Source organism: Pan troglodytes, chromosome 19 (assembly GCF_028858775.2).
Source record: "Pan troglodytes isolate AG18354 chromosome 19, NHGRI_mPanTro3-v2.0_pri, whole genome shotgun sequence".
Taxonomy (NCBI): Eukaryota; Metazoa; Chordata; class Mammalia; order Primates; family Hominidae; genus Pan; species Pan troglodytes.
This window is the reverse complement of record NC_072417.2, coordinates 53,443,415-53,463,667: the sequence shown is the minus strand read 5'-3', so window position 1 is coordinate 53,463,667 and position 20,253 is coordinate 53,443,415. Positions and strand designations below refer to the sequence as shown.

The 20,253-nt window shown below is 41.9% G+C and overlaps 1 long non-coding RNA gene across 2 annotated transcripts; it reads left to right on the top strand.

Annotated features, from left to right (window-relative positions):
• The first annotated feature begins 5,617 nt into the window (after positions 1-5,617).
• Positions 5,618-19,453, top strand: LOC134808959 (uncharacterized). Of its 2 annotated transcripts, none has more exons than XR_010153256.1 (4): positions 5,618-5,780; positions 7,631-7,783; positions 9,991-10,082; positions 16,160-19,453. It is a non-coding gene; the product is annotated as an uncharacterized LOC134808959 (long non-coding RNA). The 2 variants fall into 2 exon arrangements; XR_010153255.1 differs by having other exon boundaries at positions 5,648-6,566.
• The last annotated feature ends 800 nt before the right edge of the window (positions 19,454-20,253 follow it).

The window sequence follows — 20,253 nt, the reverse complement described above, 5'->3', positions numbered from 1 at the left end:
GTTAGAGAAACTAGAAGGTGCTTTGTTCCTGGGGCTGGACTTTTCTACTGGAGTTAATATTCAGAAACTCTGGAAATGATACTGAATCAAATTTCCAAATCCAAATCAAGTTAATTGTACTCCCTATTCTCTTTTACAAATTATCAGCAGCATGCATTAGAGCTGTCAAATCTTTACCCACTTGATGGAAAAGACCAACAAAGCTGCTCTTTTTGAACATTGCTGATTTTTATTTGCTTTTACTTTTTCTAGCCATAACAAGACATTTTCTCAGAACGCCTTATACTTGGTAAAAAGATTTTTACAGACTTACAGATGTGCTTTTCTCTTAGATGAAGTGTGATTGGATAAACAGTGAACTACTCCATTTTATTTCAATTCTCCAGCATGAAGCCATTGAAAAATACAAAAATTGCATTTTTTTATTTTTTTGAGATGGAATCTCGCCCTGTCGCCCAGGCTGGAGTGGAGTGGCACGATCTCGGCTCACTGCAAGCTCCGCCTCCCGGGTTCACGCCATTCTCCTGCCTCAGCCTCCCAAGTAGCTGGGACTACAGGCACCCACCACCACGCTCGGCTAATTTTTTGTATTTTTAGTAGAGACGGGATTTCAGGATTTCACTGTGTTAACCAGGATGGTCTTGATCTCTTGACCTCATGATCCACCAGCCTTGGCCTCCCAAGGTGCTGGGATTATACAGGCGTGAGCCACCGCGCCCAGCTGAAAATTTCATTTTAAACATTCCCTTAATTTTCTTACAAGTTTAAATATCTGAAACATGAAAAGCTGCAAATATCTACATTCATTGTACATCATAAATATTTTATTACTCCTTCGAGCTGCCATTTCTATGATGTACATAAGAGGAATTCCCGGAGCACAGAAAATGACGAGAAAGTTTAAGCCAAGTTCAACATGAAAATGATTGGCTTATTTTCCTTTAAACCTCATGGCACCCAGGATGCAGCTTCATGCGCACCTTGTTATTGTTGCTCACAAACCCACCGGTCACTCTGCTTCCCACTTATCTTCTAGAGACTTTTGTTCACAAACCCCAAGCCTTAGCTTCATGCTCCATGAAGTCAATGTCCACAGGATGATAGTTCCACTTACCCTGCTGTTCTTTGAACCTCTTATCTCCACCCCCCGCCCCCCCCTCCCCACACACACTGGCATCCCCATGCCTCACCAGCACCAGCACCTCTACCTCTGGAACATTCACCCCAGACATCTCCTCTCACCACCACCAGTACGTCAGCTACTTGCTCGAGAACTCATAATGTTCAAATCCTTTTACCCCTGGGAGAGCTCTGTCCTGAGTGCACATGTTCCTGTTGCCAGAAAAGAGGGTCCCGATCCAGACCCCAAGAGCAGGTTCTTGGATTTCACGTAGGAAAGAATTCAGAGTGAATCACAGAGCACGGTGAAAGAAGCAAGTTTATTGGAAACTACCCTGTTACAGAGTAGGGCATCCTCAGGAAGCAGGAGGAGGAATGCATCGTCCTTTGTTAGTGCTTCTACTTGTAAGAAACTTCAAGGAAGCCAGGCGCAGTGGCTCACACCTGTAATCCCAGCACTTTGGGAGACCAAGGCGGATCACCTGAGGTCAGGAGTTCGAGACCAGGCTGGGCAACATGGTGAAACTCCATTTCTACTAAAAATACAACAATATAGCCGGGTGTGGTGGCGTGAGCCTGTAGTCCCAGCTACTCCGGAGGCTGAGGCAGTTGAATCGCTTGAACCTGGGAGATGGAAGTTGCAGTGAGCCGAGATCATGCCACTGCACTCCAGCCTGGGCAACAGAGCAAGACTCTGTCTCAAAAATAAAAAGAAACTACAAGGAGCTATGACTAAACTTGGGACGTGCCTACGTACTCACTAAAGGTAGGGGCTATAGGCATTATCGATTTTACATGACCATTATAATCCTTCAACCTAAGCCTGTTCATTGGCATTATCTCCAAGTAAAGAGTGCTGCATTCCGGCCGGGCGCAGTGGCTCACGCCTGTAATCACAACACTTTGGGAGGCCGAGGTGGGCGGATCATGAGGTCAGGAGATTGAAACATGGTGAAACCCTGTCTCTACTAAAAATACAAAAAATTAGCTGGGCGTGGTGGCATGAACCTGTAGTCCCAGCTACTGGGGAGGCTGAGGCAGGAGAATCGCTTGAATCCGGGAGGTGGAGGTTGCAGTGAGCTGAGATTGCGCCACTGCACTCCAGCCTGGGCGACAGAGCAAGACTCCATCTCAAAAAACAAACAAACAAAAAGAGTGCTGCATTCTGAGGACATCTGGCAAGCTTGTCCAACCCATTTGATTTTGTTGTTGTGTTGTTCTGTTTGTTTTATTTTGTTTTAGGCTTTTAGCAGCCTGAAGCCATGGTTTTTAGTTTCTGTCTCTAGTGATAAGCGGAAAAGAATGAGGAAGGGGCTTTACTGGCCCAACCAGAAACAGAAACTAAGAACCCATGACTGGGCCGGGAGAGGTGGCTCACGCCTATAATCCCAGTACTTTGGGAGGCCAAGGCGGGCAGATCATGAGGTCAGGAGATTGAGACCAGCCTGGCCAATATGGAAACCCATCTCTAATAAAAATACAAAAATTAGCTGTGTGTGGTGGCGGGCACCTGTAGTCTCAGTTACTCTGGAGGCTGAGGCAGAAGAATTGCTCAAACCCAGGAGGTGGAGTTTGCAGTGAGCCGAGATCGTGCCACTGCCCTCTAGCCTCGGCAATAGAGCAAGACCCTGTGCAAGACCCAGGCTGGAGTGCAGTGGTGTGATCATGGCTCACTGCAGCCTCAAACTCCTGGCTCAAGGGATTCTCCTGCCTCAGCCTTTCAAGTAGCTAGGACTACAAGTGTAGGCCTGCATACTCAGCTAATTTTTATTTTTCTATTTTTTTTTGTAGATATGGGGTCTTGCTGTGTTACCCAGGCTGGTCATGAACTCCTGGCCTCAAGGGACCCTCCCACCTTGGCCTCCCAAAGTGCTGGGATTACAGATGTGAGCCACCATGCGTGCCCTAATCACATTCTTTAAACTGTGTATACTTTTACTGATTTTTTAAATCTGTTTATTTTACCAGTTACTGACAGAGGTATGTTATCATATTATGATTCAGGATTTACTTTTCCTTTCAATTCTGACAGTTTCTGCTTTATATATTTTGAGATTAAGTTATTGGGTACATTTTAAAGGTGCAGTTATGATTATCTAGTGGATTAATGCTTGTATCATTATATTATTCTTCATTTCTAGTAATACTTCTTGCCTTAAAATGTCTTTTGCGTGATATTAATATAGCAACATTAACTTTCGATTAGGGTTAGTGTGGTATACCTTTTCTCCAGGCTTTCACTTTCTACTTTTTGTGCCCTGAAATTTACAGTGCATCTTTTATAAACAAAGTAAGTTTTAAAAAATTCAGTCTGACAGTCTTTGATCTTCTCTTATTTATCCATTTATGTTTAATGTAATTACAAATGTGTTTGGGTTTAAGTCTACCTTCTTGCTATTTGTTTTCTATTTGTCCCACCTTATCTATGTTTCTTTCTCTCTCCTTATTTTCCACCTTTTGGAAATTCTCCAAATGTTTGTCATTAAAGGACTGCTTGGATACACTGTAGAACAACCAAACAATATGGTAATATGCAACTGTAAAAAGGAATGAGAAATATCTCTGTGATCCTTAGGATTTATTTTTATGTGGGAAAAACAAGATGGATGGATGCGTGAATAGTATGCTACAGTTTAAGAGAGAATGGAAGGGATAGAAATATATATGTACACATTTGTTTATGCTAAAAAGTGGAAGAATAAACCATAAAATTTAAAAGTGATTAGCTACAGGAGAGGGAATGAACTGGGTAGAGGGCATAGGAATAGAAGTTGGGTTTCTCTAATGTACTTTGTTTTGTGGATTCTACTTTGATAGCATAAAAAACTTTTCCTAGTTTTAAAACCAAAATATATTAAGGAAAAAACAATCCATAAACCTTGAAAGTACAATGAAACAAAGGAACTTGTGTGTATTAGTTTCTTGTGGCCACTGTACAAAGCACCACAAACTTGGTGTCTTGGAACACTTTCTCAGTTTGGGAGGCAAGAAATCTGCAATCAGTTTCACTGGGCCAAAATCAAAACGTTGTCAGGGCCGTGCTCCCTCCAAAGGCTCTAGGGTAAAATCCATTCCTTGCCTCTTCCGGTTTCTGATTACTGGCATTTCTTGGTTAATGACTGCATCACTCCAATATGTGCCTCTGTGGTCACATTATCATCTTCTCCCCTGTTAAATTTTCTTCTGCCTGTCTCTTATAAGGCATTTGTAATTTCATACAGAGCTCCCCAGGAAAAACAGGATAACCTCCCCATCTCAAGATCCCTAATTATGCACACCTAAAATCCATTCTGACATTATAAAGTAACATTCACAAGTTCTAAGGATTAGGACCTGGATATCTCTGGGGGCCATCATATGGTCTACTACACTGTGGAGTTGGTGTTATAACACCCAGAGAAAAATTATTCCAAGTTACTTTAAGTTTCATTGACTTGACTGTACATCTCTAGTAGGGTATACTCTAAGGACAAAAATAATTTTTAAAAAATCTTGAACTTTTCCATAATAATGGTGGTGGTACTATTATAATTGTTCTGAAATTTTTAAAAATGTGTGTATTGTTTGATAAAGTAAATGAGTAATTATATTGGCATAACTGATAATATTTGGGTTTCCAACATTGGAGAATAGAGATACAGATATAAGACTGATGAGGTTAAGTAAAAATCCTGTTGTTTGAATTTGAATTGGGAGTATCGGTTTGAACTGTAGCTCTATTTGGGAGAGGTCTAGACACATCACTATTCAACAGTGATGAGTAGCCCTTGCACCTAGATTGTGGTTTGTAAATACCATCTCCCACCAAAAGGAACCAGGGCCTCCTGAAGAAATCATTAAATCTAGGTATGGGGAAAGAAGTGTGCCAGTTGAACCTGGTATACCTTATCATTTCAGAAAACAAAGAAGTATTGACAACTAGGGTGATGTTAAAGGCCTCAGGAATCAACCTAAAAAGGCTTCCACAGGTCAAAGACGGAACAATTTGAGTATCAATAGGAATAATAACTACAAGGATTTGAAACACACGTCACATGAATTTGTTATATAACAACACTTAAGAAGCAAGCAAATAAACAACTAAATAAACAAAACCTCATTGGTCAGTTTGAGTATCCTAGGGAACAAATTATTAATTTGAAAGATGTTAAATAAAGGAATAAAGCAAGCATTTATTATTGCCAGTGTGTGGGTGCGCACCCAAGGCAGCGCGCGACACATTCCGCTGCCGATCTCCCCCTTGGGGTGGGAAGATCTTACAAACTGCATGTCTCTCCCACTTAAATTCGTAGTCAGCCTTAAATAAACCCGGCCGCCTTCACCACAACACCGCCACCGAGACCGGTAGGGCCTGCCTCAGCATCCGCCACGCCTTCTCGTACCCCGGCAGGGTGCGTGCGCGCTCTCGGGGATAGGGGTCTTCAGCCGAGCGCGCGTGGAGCAGGGCCACGGCGCCTGCGCAGCGGAGGCTGTGGACCACATTTCCCAAGAACACTGCGTTCCTGGGCCCGCCCAGTGTCCCAGAGTCCCTTTCGAGGCGGAAGCTGGGCTCCTCCCTGCGTCTCTTTCTGGGCCGTGGAGCTGTCCGCTCTGAAACCTGAGGAAGTCGTAGTTCGGGGAGGGGTAGCTCTTGCACCTAGGCCGTTAGGAACGAGTTTTAGGTTCGAATCCCATCTTACGGAAGGTGGTATTGGTCCCTTGGGTGTCCCACCCGTCTCAGCCAAACTGCGGGCCAATTCCCGGGGCGAGCAAGGGGAGTTACCGCGCCAGTGGGTGGACTCGCCGCCTCTCGGAGTCGGGAGGAAGTCGAGCTGGGGTGCAGTTACGAATCTCAGTTAATAATGAATAGGGTGGCCAATGGTGGGCTAGGCACAGTGGCTCACGTCTGTAATCCCAGCACTTTGGGAGGCCGAGGCGGGCGGATCACGAGGTTAGGAGATAAGAGACCAGCCTGGCTAATATGGTGAAACCTCGTCTTTACTAAAAATAAAAAAATTAGCTGGGCATGATGGCGGGCGCCTGTAGTCCCGGCTACTCGGGAGGCTGTGGCAGGATAATCGCTTGAACCGAGGAGGCAGAGGTTGCAGTGAGCCGACATCGCGCCACTGCACTCCAGCATGGCGACAAAGCGAGACTACGTCTCAAACAAACAAACAAACAAAAAAACAAAAAGAAAAGGAAAAAAAAGGGTGGCCAATATAGTGAAACCCCCTCTCTACTAAAAATACAAAAATTAGCTGGGCGTGGTGGCGCGCGCCTGTAGTCCCAGCTACTCGGGAGGCTGAGGCAGAAGAATCGCTTGAAGCCGGGAGGCAAAGGTTGCAGTGACCCGAGATTGCGCTACTGCACTCCAGCCTGGGTGACAGAGCGAGGTTCCGTCTCGAAAAAAAAAACAACGAAAAGGGGACTCACTTCGGAGAAGCTGTCCTCTCTGCAAACTTATCTGAGTAAGGGACTGAAGACTGAAGTTAGGGAGAGGAAAGGGATACACGTCTGTTAGTGCGAGTTGCGTGTCTTGTTAGTGCGAACTGGAACCCAAGTTTCCTTTGGGAAGACTTTGGCGAAAGAGTACAGGAACACCAGCCACTCCAGAAAGAGAGACCGCTCCTCTTCAACCCGCCCACTTAACTCCTCCCGCAGGCTCTACGTTCGAATGCTTCCACCCTGATTTTATAAGGTTATAGGCGCACAATCAAGGAAATGTCGACAGAGGGCGTCCTTGCTCTAAGCAGCATTGTCCACCTGCTTCCTGAGCCGGGTTGAATGATTATTCTCTGAACCTGGACTTCTGGCGTTGTGCCTCTATACTCCATTTCCCTGCTTCAAAGCTCTCCTAATTGACTTTATTTTCTGACACTCCCCCACTTTACCCCCCAGGAGTGTTGCTTCTTTTATTTCTTTGCCTGGATGGTTGTTTGGCTTAGTAAATAGACCTAGACCCCACCCCATGGTGTAGAAGCAGTTGGTGAACTTCTATAAAGGGCCAGATAGTACACATTTTAGGCTTTGCGATCTCCTTATGGTTGAAAGTTCTGCTGTTGTAGCACAAAATCAGCCTTGGACAGTAAGCAAATAGGTGTGGCTGTGTTTCAAAAAAAACTTCACTGAAATTTGAATTTCACTGTAATTTTCACGTGTCACGAAATATTTTTTTTAACCATTTAAAAATGTAAAAATGTGTGTGTGTGCGCGTGCTAGCTTGGGCCGCCAGCTAGCAGTAGTTTGCCAATTCTTGGTAGAGAAAGAGAGCAGTCTCCACCTAGGTCTGGGAATTCAGGGAGAGAGGTGCTGGCCAAAATAACAGTTCATGGCCTGCTTTTCTAGATCTGGGAGTGAGTAGGAATACTACTAGACTCTCATTTGACCTCTCCTTTGGGAATCGCAGGGTATATAGTGCCCACTGATTGGTGGGAATTTTGTCAAGGTGGGTCTGATAAACTGGCTTCTTTCCCTTCCCAGCTCTTTATAGTCTTTCTTTCTTTTTTATCGTTCTCTCCCTCTCTCTTTCTAGAGATGTGGTCTTGCTATGTTGCCCGGGCTGAGTGCAGTGACTATTCACAGGCCGGATCTAGTGCACTGCAGTCTTGAACTCCTGGCTTACAGTCCTGCTGGTTCTGAGAGGCAGGGGAAGAAACGGCCACCATGCTCTGCAGCTAGGTCTCAGGTAGGTTTGGGCCATCTCTCTTCTCTGGTTTCTAGGCACATCTCAACTCAGGATGCACCTTTCCAGGGAGAGGTGCATCCTGAGTTGAGATAAGTATTCATCCTGGTTGCAAGATGAATACTTTTCATTCTTCCACTACACAATCATTTTAAAGTTAAGTTTCATCTATGATGGATATTCTGGGTCCTAGAAGAGAGGTGGTACCTGGGTCAGTCCCTTTCCAGTCTGCAGTCTAACACATACAGATTAAATTAATGTGAAAATATATAAATGCTTTGTAATTACAAAGCACTCTGCAAATACAAATGTTGCAGTAAAGAAAAAAAGTATGGTTGACATCTTTCTTTATTCTAGAAAGTGCAAATCTATCTTTTTTGAATACTTGGCACTTCTCTGAACTACTGTATCTTGCCAGCACTTTGCACAGTGCATATTAGAATACCACATTCAGTTAATATTTATTGAGTGCCTACTTGCCTATTATGCATCTCTTAGTGCCTTTCTGGTTTTTATTTTTATTTTTATTTTTTTGAGACGGAGTCTCACTGTGTCACCCCAGGCTGGAGTGCGGTGGCGTGATCTCAGCTCACTGCAACCTCCTCCTCCCGGGTTCAAGTGATTCTCCTGCCTCAGCCTCCTGAGTAGCTGGGACTACAGGTGCGTTCCACTGTGCCCGGCTAATTTTTGTATTTTTAGTAGAGATGGGTTTCGCCATTTTGGCCAGGCTGGTCTTGAACTTCTGACTTCAGGTGATCCACCCGCCTTGGCCTTCAAAAGTGCTGGGATTACAGGCATGAGCCACCACACCCGCCCCCTTTCTGGTTCTTAAGTGAATCTTTTCCATTACTGCTTTCTTTTGGTTCGAGAAAGGGCAGGACCAGAAATTGGCCTTCTCAGCATCCTTGATCACCTCTATTTTAGTGGTATTAGAGTCTCCTTAGCAGGTGGGACTTCCCAGGACCCTAGGGTAAGGTATTATAGAGTTGGCTCTTGTCCCTTGGTATGCAAATGTTCTGCTTTTTTTTTTTTTTTTTTTTTTTTTGAGACGGAGTCTTGCTCTGTTGCCAGGATGGAGTGCAGTGGCATGATCTTGGCTCACTGCAACCTCCGCCTCCCGAGTTCAAGCAATTCCCCTGCCTCGGCCTTCCGAGTAGCTAGCACTACAGGCACGTGTGCCACCATGTCCGGCTAATTTTTTGTATTTTAGTAGAGACGGGGTTTCACCATGTTGGCCAGGATGGTCTCGATCTCCTGACCTCGTGATCCGCCCACCTCGGCCTTCCAAAGTGCTGGGATTACAAGCGTGAGCCATGGTACCTGGCCATGTTCTGCATTTCACCCAACCACAGATTGGAAATATTGAGCAGAAAACCCTCAAAATAATGCAATAAAAAATGTAAAACTATCTACATGGTATTTACATTGTATTAGGTATTATAAGTAATCTAGAGATGATTTAAAGTATTTGGGAGAATGTACATCAGTTATTTGCAAATACTATGCCATTTTTATATCAGCTACTTGAGCATCCAAGGATTTTGGTATCCATGGGAGTCCTAGAACCAATCCTGGAACCAATACTGAGGGATGACTCTAATGTAAAATATAGTGCTCAGCATGAATATTCCAGGTATAGTTTAAAATCAGTTTACAGTGGAGATCATTACTTTTCAACTTCTGGATGCAGATCTTATTTTGATATGGCCCAAAATTGTTCTTCAAGAAAAAACCTCTACTCTTGTAGGCATGAAACAGCCAACTTTCTTGTAAGACCAATAGGACTAAGATGATTATTGGTGAATAAGAGAGTGGCTCCTAGCTCCCCTGTCAAAGTTATAATGAATTTAGAAAGAAGAGGTTTGGGGATGAAAACAATTTAGTTTTAGGTTAAACCACATAAAGTACTTATGAGATAGTTTTGGGTGATCACTGACTATATGGCTTTGAAACTTGGGATAGATCTGAGTGAAAAATTGGTAGGAGGAGGTGCATCCTGAATTGAGATGTTCTCATTTAAACATTTGAATTTAAGAAACTGTATGGGAGGGGGACCTCTTTTGGCTTTGGAGCCTCCCACCACCCCCGTCTCTGTACAAGGGAGGTGCTTATTTCTTCCTTCTCCCTTCTTTCTTTCCTCTTCTTGCCTATTAAACTATCTGCCCCTTAAAACCACTCCACATATGTCCATGTTGTTTTATCTAAACCAGCATGAGGACCAAGAACCCTGGTGTTCCTCCCCTCATCGGAGCCGTATCATTTTGGTGCATTGGCCGGGAAAGGAAATTCAATCATGAGACTGGTGAGTATGGAGCGGATTTCAACTTTAAATCTGTTCTTTAGTCTCAAGGCTCTCTTCCAGCTACCCTGTCGCCAAAACTTTCTTTCTATCTGTGGTCTCTCTGTGTGTCTAATGTGCAGGATTCTGTCTGTTAGAAAAGATCGTGAATCACGGCAGGCAGTAACTCAATAAGTGTCTCTCTCTCTACGTTTTCTCTGGCAAGCACATGTAATTTCTAAGCCACCTAGTAGAAATCAGGCTGTAGGCCTCTTCTAAGAATGGGAAGTTTCTGCTTTTAACAGTTAGGAGTAGGATGTCTTCCACGGCCAAATTTTAGTCTCAATATTGTCCCACTGGCAGGAAAACGGCCATTCAGTTCCTATGTTCCTTTAAGCCATCTATTCTGGCTCCTACTAAGACGGTGCTTAATTAGTAAGGGGATTTTAAGTTCAGAAGTCAACCGGAACCATTCTTCTATGGGTAAATGCTTTAGCATGGGCTATAATGGCAGGATATAGAGTTCAATCTATCACATCCCCTCCCTTAAAGGGTCTCTTCCCAATTACATGGTTTTTCTTCAAATCCATTTTTTGGGAGGCACACAGGCCACCCAAGTCTAGGAGGTCAAAGGTAAATAAAAGGCAGATAACTGATTGCTTGGGAACAGCGTGACTATGGCCCCAAACTCAGATCCTCTGGTGCCATGGCTTGGAGGGTCACACCTGCAGTCATGGGTGGAACATTCAAATGAGTGCTGGGAATCCAGGAACAAAGGAGAGAAAATAGTTGGGGGACGCCTCCTACTGCTTTCTTCTCCATCCTGGATTTCATACCAAAAGGAAGGAGACTAAAAGGACGCTTTTATTCTCACTTCTCTTTCTAGATGGGTAACAGACCGTCTTCAACATGCACTCCTCTTGAGTGTATTTTGAAGCACTGGGACTCTTTTGACCTTGAAACTTTGAAGAAAAAGTGGATTATTTTCTTTTGCAGTCATATCAGGCAGGCCCAGGGAAAACAGTTCCCCAAAATTAAAAAAGTAACTTTCAGGGAAGTCATCTGAGGGTCCCCCTTATTTGGGGCCCCTTCAAGTTCCCTTCTCATTGCAGGACCTTTGGCAAGTAAAGGGAGACTTAGGCTGGTTTTCTGATGACCTTAATAAGTATATAGAAGCTTTCCAAAATTTAACTCAGGTATTTAACCTCTCATGAAGGGATGTTATGTTGCTGCTAAGTCAAACCCTTACTGTACGTAAAATAAGCAGCTCTGCAAGCAGGAGAAAATTTTGGAGATAAGTAATGTCTCCTATAGAGGCCAAAAGGGAAAAGAAAAAAATAGGGAAGGCAAAGGGAAAACACCATTCCCAATAGGAAAAGAGGCAATACCTCCTGACAACCCTAACTGGAACTCCTTTCTGTGGTGTTTTTCCTTGTCTTGCAGTTTAAAATGGCTTCTCTTTTATAATGTTCTTCCAACATGGAAAAGGTTAATTTTCCAAACCTTAAAATGTTTGGCATAGAGTTGAGCTAGGGGGAAGGAAACCCAGCCCAGAAGCCTGATATGCTGGCAAAAGGGTAAAAATTTCTTACCAGTCAGGCTTTTGGCTTCTCTCTTCCTGTGGAAACCGGCAAAAGGGATAATAAAGATCGTTGTTTATGTTTTCTTTAAATTTATAGTTAATGAAAAAGGATTTGTGAGGTTGGTCTTAAGCTGTAAACAATCTGCTCTTCTTTGTATGTCTTTCTGTATGGTTCTGTTAAAGAAAAGGTATCTTAGGTCAGGATGCAGGCCCAGAACCCCATAAGCCTGCTGTTCAAACCAGCCCAGCAAAGTATCCAGTGGCAAACTTGGCTACAGGCCTCCATCTTGTTTCATGTCATGGGAACATAATCTGTAACCGTGTGGCAATACTTTGTTTTTGTCTCCGCCATTTTACAATGGTGGCTGTCTTCTTGTGCGAAATCAGATAAGCCAGTTTGTCAGTCTGGGCTGCGTCAGCTGATCCACCAAGGGCAGGGTTTACAAAACATCTTAAGCACTGATCATAACAGCCGTTTAGTGAGGGTCAAAATCTTGTAGCCTCCAATTGCATGGCTCTTGGGCCATGGTTTCTAATCCTGTAGCTAGTTTCTTGGTCTGGTCCCCAGGCAAAAGGGAAGTATATCTTGAGAAGCAGCTGCTATCTTCTTTGTTTTAGACTATAAACTGTAAACCAAGCTCCTCCCAAAGTTGGTTCAGCCTGTGCCCGGGGATGGGCAAGGACAGTTTGGGGGCTGGAAACAAAATGGAGTTGTTTGGGTGAGATCTCTTCCACTGTCTCAGTCACAATTTTGCAGTGACAGTTTCAAAAGCTGCCTGTCCGGGTGGATCACGAGGTCAGGAGTTCAAGACCAGCCTAATCAACATGACGAAACCCTGTCTCTATTAAAAAAACAAAAATTAGCCAGGCGTGGTGGCATGCACCTGTAGTCCTGGCTACTCGGGAAGCTGAGGCAGAGGACTTGCTTGAACCCAGGAGGCAGAGGTTGCAGTGAGCCAAGATCATGCCACTGCACTCCAGCCTGGGTGACAGAGCGAGACTCTGTCTCAGGAAAAAAAAAAAAAAAACTGCCTGTCACTCCTTTAAAAATACCTTTTACACTCCTGGTTAAGTCATAACCTAATTAAAGCTCTTTAGTTTTACCTGTGAGGTTACTTATTGTAAAGTTCAAAAGCCAAAAATCTTAACTGCTTGGCATGGCTAAGTTCAAGTGACAAAGGATTTAAAAGAATTTTCTTAAAGAGTGCTCAGCTTAATTAAAAGTGGAAAATCAAGTTATAGGTATATTAAAAGGCCTTTATGTTTTTTCTTGAATCTTGTTTTTCTGGAAAAAGGCTCATCTCAGCCGACTGAATTATTTTTCTCCATTTTTTGTCTTACTACTCTTAATGCATGTATAAAAGGCCCTAAGATAACTTCTGGTAGCATGGGACTCCTCAGGAAACACAGAGGAGGCGCCACAGACCCCGTTTTGGGAAAAAACCCTCTGTTTTCCTCATGAAACCCCAGGAATTAAAAGCAAATAGTTCCCTCTCAAAATCAAAGGCTCTGTTCTGTTTTGCACTGTGTTATCTGATGGTTTTGAGTTTTGGGGGTATCAGAAATTACTTCGCATTTTTACAAGAAAGCTTTGGTGTGTAATAATCAAGTAGAAAATACACTGTAAGGGCTGGCTAATAGTTATAAATCAGGGATGCTCTTGGCCACCTGGAAGATAAGGAAACATCCTCACCCTGCACTGGGAGATGAGACTCCCATCAGGGATGGGCTAATTACAAAATAAGCCAATTGGCTTTGGGCTGCCTTGCAATGCAATGCATGGTAGAAGCACTACACCATCCTCTCCCATAGTATCTATATGGTCTTTTCATAAATTAAGCATTAAAATAAAAGCATAGCAAGGAGGTCTTAAGACACTAATCTGCCCCTTAGTAAAAGGGTTATAAAAGGTTTGTAAAGATTTCACCTTGGCCGGGTGCGGTGGCTCACACCTGTAACCCCAGCACTTTGGGAGGCCGAGGCGGGCAGATCACCTGAGGTCGGGAGTTCGAGACCAGGCTGACAAACATGGAGAAGCCCTGTTTCTACTAAAAATACAAAATTAGCCAGGGATGGTGGCACATGCCTGTAATCCCAGCTACTTGGGAGGCTGAGGCAGGAGAATCGCTTGAACCTGGGAGGCGGAGGTTGCAGTGAGCTGAGATCATGCCCTTGCACTCTAGCCTGTGCAACAAGAATGAAACTCCATCTCAAAAAAAAAAAAAACAAAACAAAACGATTTCGCCTCATGGTCAAATTGGTTAGGATTTGATGGAATAATCTATAAGGTTTCATGTAAACGAATTGGGGTTAACATTAATAAACTAATGCAAGGGTAAAATTTTGCTTTGAACAAGATTTTCATTTCATAATAAAGGCTAATGAAAGGATTTTGCCTTTTGAGTCATCATTTTGGCAAAATAATTTATGGCAATCTGGAAATTGTCCTTCCTGATACCTAGTTTTTTGAATGGTTCAGAGGGCCCCTGAAACATTCAGAAAAGAGGTAAACAGGATTATTTGACATGTTTAGTCACATGAGATTGCCAAAATGATGTCCAATCTTATTTAAGTTATAGTTTGGTGAATAATACTAATATATGTTTCAGAATTGTATGGGATTTCTAAGATTCTAATGTCTAAGTATATGCTATCAATCATAATTAAGGGTAAAGTTATTGTAAACCACGAAGATAAATAAACTTCTTTGTCAGTCATGTTTTTAACTATCCTGAAAAATTTGTCATTCACAGACAATTGTTGTCCTGCTTTGTTCCTTTTCAAAAAATGGTTTATAATCAAGCTCTATTAAGGAGTTTAACAGGTGTTCTCAAATGCAGGTTTTTAATAGCTTTAAAGATTGTAACATTGGGATAGAGAATGTATGGGACTCATAAAGAACTAATATGTTCATAAATATCAAGCAAAACAAGAGTTAAGTAAATGGACTGCACTCAGAAAGTTAAAGCAGACTTTTTAACTTTGCTTGGAATATTGCTGATCCTTGTTTTGTTTTTCAGAGTCAAGAAAAGTTTTAAACTATTTATGGCCTTTAATAATTGAGTAAGGTATACTCCTGTGAACAAAATTTGGAGCATATTTATTTGTCTCTGCCTGGTTCCTCTAGAATTTGGAGACTAGCTGTACTCTTAACTTACGGCAATATAGCTCTTTGCATCAGTGCAATAAGAATCCATTTTTCTTTGTCAACAGGACACATTGGAAAAACTGGTTATTTTAACCAAGGCTTGAGGGTGTGTTTCCTTTTAAGGAATCAAGCTTGACATGCAGAGCAAATAAAAGCCCCTTGGGGAGAACTGGCCTCATACCTTGTCTGCACAGTCCCCGCACAAGATTCCTAACCTGTGGTCAGTAAAGAGTGTCACTTTCTAACAGGTCTGGGAGCTCCGAGTTTATCTTGGGGCCTCAAGAGGAGAGGATCACCCAACTCACAGGTATTTGAGGATACAAACCCATGGCTGGGCTTGGCTTTAAAAGGTCTTATCTGAGATTCCTTGTAGAACAGTTTCATCGAAGCCAATCCAAAAGGCCTGTGTAGAAATAACCTTTCTTGCTGCACTTTATGCAAACAATGAGGCCATGTATAGGACTAAAGTTTATTCTACGGACAACACACACGGGCCTATCATAATTTGTTTTTATCAAAAATGAGGACTGGAGAGAAAAACTGTGCTCCAAAGCTTATCATACATTTCTCCAAAACTTGCCATACATTTCTCATTAAATCCTAGTCTCATCAATTGTTTTTAAGCTTTTTGCCTACATATTATACTAACCCTGCTTATTCCTGTGAATCAAGTGGTAATCCCCTACAGTTTGGAAGAAATAAAAAGGGATGGGTAATGTAAAAATCTGAATCAATATGCTAGTTCTGGGCAGTTATCCTGCAAATTCTGCCAGTTAATGAAAGTGAGTATGATGCCCATTAACTCAGGTTTTTTTTTTGTTTGGGAAAATAAAACCAAGGCTTCATAGACCACCAAAGGAAAATTCTGTATCTTGGCAAGTAAAATTTTACATGGAAATTATCTACTACATCACACTTGTGGAAGTTGCTATACTCACTCTGCTATTTGCAAGAGGGTTATACATGGTAGCACCTTCTAACTGAAATATTGGACAGAGTTTCCATTGCTGTTGTATTTTGCTTAATTATTATCCTTATAGCAGGGATAATAGTTACTGACAAAAAGGAAGCATGAAAGTTTTACTATCACCGAGTCTGCTAGCACTTTTTATTGGGTTTAGTAATGATTAACACCTCTAGTAGAGGAAAATCTACAGGTACTTAAGAATGAAATCAAAATTATTAACAGGCTCAGGGAAAATGCTGGCTTCAGCCCTGGATGGCTACAGTCCCTCTTTAATGAATTCCAATCTTCTTTATGGAATTGGTCAGCCCCTTTATCAAGCCCTCTCTTGCTTATATGTCTTGTATTGATATTTGGACCCTGTATACTCAGTACTATAACTTGAACTGTTTCTTCTCGCCTCAAAGCAAACTCCAAATGGTGCTGCAAACTGAACCACATATGGACACGCCATTCTCCTGAGGACCCTAAGTTGACCCTAGGAGGAGCCCTCACTGCTGTTCCCCATTTGATGCCCCTTTTCAGCAGGAAGTAGCCAGAAAGAGTCGTCACCCAAAACCCCCTAACAGCAGTTAGTGTGATATCACCACAGGGAGGAATGTGGTAGGAGTTATTAAGAAATTATTTTAGGCAGAGAGGCAAAGGGGTCCTTGGGAAGTTTTAGTTTTTTAAAGCATCTCCAGAAAAGTTTCTTGTAAAGCCCCGACTCTTACAGTCAGGCCATCAACCTTTGATATGCAAATGCAGGCCATTAGAAACTGGGTCCACCCAACATGTCAATTCCCACAGCCTTCTTGCCCTTGCCCCACATGTTCCTGGCAACATGGCCACCCCCACCTATCCTCACGTGTGTAGAACATCATGGCGCCCCATATTTGCATATGGGTGGGAGGGCCAGCTCTTTCTCTGGCTATTTGAAGACATGCCTAGTCAAACCAATCCCCTGAGCCCTATGCAAATCAAACACTGCCTTCTCCAGCCTCTGTATATATACCTAGCTGGTATCCGTGGCAGGTGGGGACCTTCTCTTTCGGCTTTGGAGCCCCCTCTCCTGTCTCTGTACAGGTGAGCTGCTTCTTTCTTCCTTCTCCCTTCCTTCTAGCCCCTTCTTGCCTATTAAACTCTCTGCTCCTTAAAACAAAAAACAAAACAACAAAAAAGAAACTCTATGGGAAAGAAGACAAAAACAGATTTAAAAAACTTTCAGTGCTCTAATCTCATAAAAATACATAATTCTATAAAATTGTAGGTACATACTCTTTGTACTCAGAATTTCCATTTAACATTATTTTACAAGAAGAACTCAACTAAGTGCTGGAGCTATGCGGTTCCAATCCTTATTCTGTCATTATATGACATATGACCTCAAGCATGACATTTCAGCATCATGGGCTTCACTTTCCCCATTCATACACAGTGCAGTGCTCGATGCTGTTTACACACTTACGCATTTGTACATATCACTGTAGTGCACATGCTTGCCATTTTTAATGGTTATAGTGTTCTAAGGGGCTAATAATTGTGAAAGATAGAGCCATGGGGAGAACAGAAACAGAGGAGTAAGAATACATTTTCGGGCACATGCAAGTGAACTGACACCAGAAGACAAAGAATGAAACATAACAGCCTTAAAGTTTTAGAGACCAAATAAAGGTTTAGTAAGAAAAACTAGTACTTAGATTTGCATGAAACAGATCCTTAGGATTAATATTTAGATCTTACCAGAAATCTGCCTTAAGAGATGTGATGGGAAAGGAGGGCTATTAGCTTATAAACACCATAAGTTATAAAGACATATAATAGTTAAAACACAACGTATTAGGTATACATCTAGTTGCTTTCTTAATTGCCCTCTACTTAACCCGCTTGGCAGATTAACTGACAAGTTCTATTCCCTTGTAAATTTCCTGATGGCATTGTCACAGGCCTTTTGCAGCTAATTTGCTGCTTTCTAGTGTACATAACATGGAAGTGTTCTCTCCAATTTAGGTGCATGCTTAACAAGATTTAGTTGTTTGCACCCGAAAGTTTATCCCAGTTATGTAATTATATCCCTCATTACACAGATTATTAGGTAACTGATGGCATGAGTGAAGAGTTGTCTTTATGAAAACCAACTTGAATGGTTGGAAAGAATTGCCAGTGACACTCCGGGAGCAGTGATAATCCCTAGTGCCCAGATCTTGGTTTCTAAATAGCTACCTATTAAAAGGAGCCAGGGATTCTTGGAAAAAGGTTTCATTCCAGGCCTGGGGCATTGAAAATGCAAGGTCAACTTGAGATATCTTATGTTAGAAGGCAATCAAGTGTCCAAAGACTAGAGAGTGAATGTCAAAAGGACATAAGAGATACTTGAAGGGCTCCACCTGGCCAAATTTGGGACAATCTGAACATCAGAAACAATGATCATAAATGACTTAACACATTGAATCATGTGTTATCACTGCAGATGAAAGCATCAAACTCTTTACTGGTAATTAAACTCCTACACTGGTAATTAAGGTAAAATAATTGCTGACTGTGCCTCTAGTGCATTCCTAGTTGATGAGGGAACGTTATACAAGAATGCCACTCGACAAGTGTAGAGTGATAGAATTAGAAAATTGTCATTTTGCAAACATTGATGAGACAATGGATTCAGGCAACGATCACCATTGGTTACTTTTTACCAGGTAAAAAGTTGTTGGCAATCAAAATATCCATGTGCTGCCAGTGTCAGTCCACAGATTAATTGCAATAGGAAAAACTACCTTTATATTGGGAAGATCTGGTGACCTCAAATGAGTGATCCATTGATAATGAGTCAACCTGATATTAATGAGACTTTTGATATGATGCACTATGAAATACATCTGTGAGGTGTTATCATTAAAAATGTTTAAACAACCCAATCAAGCCTTTTGCCCTAACTTCTAATTTATGCAAACTACAGGGGGTACCGGAACAACCCACATGTAAATAATCAGTTGAATCCTGAACATGAGACATTTTTCAAGACAACTGACCTGCTCTCTTAAAGAGGAAAAACTGTCCGGGCGCGGTGGTTCACGCCTGTAATCCCAGTACTTTGGGAGGCTGAGGCGGGTGGATCACGAGGTCAGGAGATCGAGACAAGCCTGGCTAACACAGTGAAACCCCGTCTCTACTAAAAAAATACAAAGAAATTAGCCGGGCGTGGTGGCGGGTGCCTGTAGTCCCAGCTATTCGGGAGGCTGAGGCAGGAGAATGGGGTGAACCTGGGAGGCGGAGCTTGCGGTAAGCCGAGATTGCGCCACTGCACTCTGGCCTGGGTGACAGAGTGAGACTCCCTCTCAAAAAAAAAAAAAAAAAGGAAAAACCAAAGTGGGGACTGTTCTAGATAGATGAAACAGATAATCAAATACTATGTGTGAAAACTGACTGGATCAACAGAGGAAATTTAAACACAGACTAGGTCTTCAGATATTAGGGAATCACTGTTTTTTTTTTAAAGATATGTAAATGTATTGTGGTTATGTAAAAGACCATCCTTATTTTTGTAAGATGCATGCTTAAGTATTTAGAGATGAAATGTCATGTCTGTAAGTTACTTTCCAATGTTTGATTAAAAAAAATACGGCAAAATGTTAGTTTTTAAATTTAGGTGGGTATACAGTTAATTTTATGATTTTTAAAACTTTCTGTATATTTGAAAACTCATAATAAAAAGTTCTGGAAAATAAGGCTATTTGCTAAAAACTGTTGAATAATTTGCGGGTCAGACAACTGTAAAAGTGGGAAAAATACACAAAGATCTAGGGTTCTCCACTATTACTAGTCTGTTATTTTATAAGGGCATCAATTGCCTCTGTTTATCAGTGGAAGACTTTATAAATGCATTATTTACATAAAACATACAAAGGCAGGAAATACAGAGTAATGCAAAGGAAGGCGCTATGGACTGTCACATGCCACATGCTCAACCAAGGGAAATAAGTGCTGTGTGAGGGATGAAGCAGCATCAAAAAAATAAGATTTTCAAACAACTGTTATTTTAAAAAACATAGCTATATAAGCACAGTTTGAGTATTCTGCAACCTGTACTTTGTGCAGGATGATACTATGAAATCAAGGTTAACTAATGTAAGGGAAATGGAAATCAAGTTTTTTAAAGAAAACACTCAATAATATAGCCTTTAGGATGCTAGCATCCTGGGTCTTTCCTTCAGTACCTGTTTGTAGGATGGTTTTATAAACAGTAATGTCCAAAGGAAGTTGCATGGTTAATACATGCTTAAATTGATATTTATAGTACCAGAATTGATACCAATTTCCCCTCATTTAGCTCAGGAAAACTTCCTGTACAAAGATGTCCCAGGAAACCTGATTCACGATTTTAAGCAGTTCCCAAGTAAATGTTATTTGTTGAACATTTCTTTGATATATGCACAAAAATATTTTTAGTTATACCAATTTTCACTCCATGCCAGTCAATTCTACTTTATTACTGAAATCTAATTTATATAATTTATTCATTAATTCA